Source organism: Nicotiana tabacum, chromosome 20 (genome assembly GCF_000715075.1).
Source record: "Nicotiana tabacum cultivar K326 chromosome 20, ASM71507v2, whole genome shotgun sequence".
Classification (NCBI taxonomy): Eukaryota; Viridiplantae; Streptophyta; class Magnoliopsida; order Solanales; family Solanaceae; genus Nicotiana; species Nicotiana tabacum.
Window position 1 is genome coordinate 137,214,651 of NC_134099.1, and position 2,762 is coordinate 137,217,412.

The following is a 2,762-nucleotide window of genomic DNA, read 5'->3' on the forward strand; positions in this document are numbered from 1 at the left end:
CCGGGTAAAATAGGACACAATCCGCATCAACAGCGCCCAGCCCGGCGCCAGGCGCCCACCAGGGCGCTGCCCAAGTTGTGCATACTGTTTTCAGCGCCACAGGTGGCGCCAGGCGCTGCCTTTGGTGCCCAAATGGCTTCTTTTTCCGATTTTGTTCGTTTTAGCTCAAATCTTACACGTTTCGCCCCTACTTGCTCCTGAATCATTCCTACAAGTAAAAACACTTCAAATTAATATAAATCATAGTATTTAACATCCAAAATTCACGAAACAAGAGTAAAATATGAGGCGATATTTATACTATATTAAAAGCATGAAGCCCCTATCGAAATATCGTTCGCCTTTTTTTATCCTTCTTAAGTGTATTTTACATTGAATATAATTGTAATTGTATCTAAAAATATTTTTTTGGGGGAAAATTCAAAAGCTGCCGTATATTGTCATTTTCTTTTTTTAGGATTCTTTACGAGAATCGTAGTGTATTACCTTTTCTTTTGTTTAGCATTCTAGATTTAGAATTCTCTTATACCAATGTTACTTATGGTGTGTCTTGTCTTTGTTTAAGTTTAGGATTCAAATTAGGTTTATGTTATCAAAGGTGTCGTAGGTTTAGGATTCTTTTATTATCAATCTTAATTGCTCTATAAAAAGAGTGTAATCAAGACATTACTACAAAGTTTCAACAGCTTGAGTTTTATCAGAAGATATAACTTTAATAATATTTTCAACTTCTTTAGAGAGTATTCAATTAAAGTTATCTTTTGATCCGATTGCACTCTTTAAAAATATTTTTATTAATTATTGGTGCAGTAAAAGATCAACAATTGCTAATTCTTCAAACTGAAATGTCATTCGTCTTTTTTACCTTTTGTAAGTGTATTTCACGTTGGATAAAATCGTAATTATAAACAACTAATAGTTTAGTCAAAACATATGTAATTAACTTGTCGGATTTTAATTGGATCCTTTCTTTATTTTGTTTAGTATTTATTTAGGTTTTGGATTCTTTTACCAATTGATGTTACTTACATTGTCTCTTTTCTTTGTTAAGGTCTAAAATTCACTTTAGGCTTGGGATCCCTAACAGTAAATTGATCCACATTAACGTGTTAAGGTGTAAGAACTTTACCTTTCATGATATTAACATAAAGGCTCCAGCAGAAGGCATAAAGGCATAAAGACAGATGGTACCCATATTGCAAGATCAAGAGGTGTCAACATTATAAAGTTACATATTAGCATTGGAGATGACTGCATATCGATTTGTGGGGAAAAGCTATGCTTAGGATTCAGCAAATAATATCGAGGTCTGTGAAAATTTAAGATTGAGGTACGAAGAAGGTAAAGAATGACTTGTGATTAAAGTAAAGTACTTCAACCCTTTGGTTGTCCAAAATATGTCATTTTATATAACTTTTATATCCAATGAATTCTTTTCTATAGTTCGCACGTATATGTTTTATTGTGTAACATTATTGTGTCATTCATCAATCTTATAGTGTCTCAAGTTTTGCTTCTAAATAAATTGCTTATACTGAAATCATCAGATGCTACTGCTTTGTTTTCTATGCTGTGGGTTAATTAAGAAAATTTATACTAAATTCATTGACATGTATGATGGAGCTAAGACTCGGGTTAGTATAGTAGGAGGCGACTCCGAACATTTTTCGATTGTTACGGGATTGCACCAAGGGTCTGTGTTCAGCTCTTTCCTATTTGCCCTGGTGATGGATGCACTAACTCATCATATTCAAGGGGAGGTGCCATGGTGCATGCTATTTGCTGATGACATAGTTCTAATTGACGAGAGACGAGGCGGCGTCAACGAGAGGCTAGAGGATTGGAGACATTCTCTTGAGTCTAAAGGTTTCAGGTTGAGCAGGACGAACACGGAATACCTCGAGTGCAAATTTGGGGCCGAGCCGATGAAAGCGGGAGTGGAAGTGAGGCTTGACTCTCAAGTCATTCCTAAGAGGGGTAGTTTCAAGTACCTTGGGTCAGTTATTTAGGGGATCGGGGAGATCGACGAGGATGTCACACACCGTATAGGGGTGGGGTGGATGAAGTGGAGGTTAGCGTCGGGAGTCCTGTGTGACAAGAAAGTGCCACCGTTACTAAAAGGTAAGTTTTATAGAGCAGTGGTTAGGCCGGCCATGTTGTATGTGACCGAGTGTTGGACGGTTAAGAACTCACACATCCAGAAGATGAAAGTAGCAGAGATGAGGATGTTGAGGTGGTTGTGCGGACATACAAGGATGGATAAGATTAGGAATGAAGATATTCGAGAGAAGGTGGGTGTGGCCCCCATGGAGGACAAGATGCGGGAAGCAAGACTCAGATGGTTCGGGCACATTCAGAGGAGGAGCATTGATGCACCGGTGAGGAGGTGTGAGCGACTGGCTGTGGTGGGCACGAGGAGAGGTAGAGGGAGACCTAAGAAATATTGGGAGAGGTGATCATGCAGGACATGGCGCGACTTAGGATTACTGAGGACATGGCTCTGGACAGGGAATTGTGGAGGTCGAACATTAAGGTTGTAGGTTAGGGGGAAGTTGTGAATATTTCTACAGCGCACTAGAGTGAGACTAGCCAGTTAGGAGTTAGTCTCAGGATGCTACTGGTCAGCTACTGATGCAGGGCTTTATCTGCTGGATATTATTATACCTTCCATCTTTTTCGTATTTCCTATATTTCTTATATTGCTGTTATTTTGTTATTTTATGTTATGTTATTATGAGTCTATTGATAATACTAATATATCG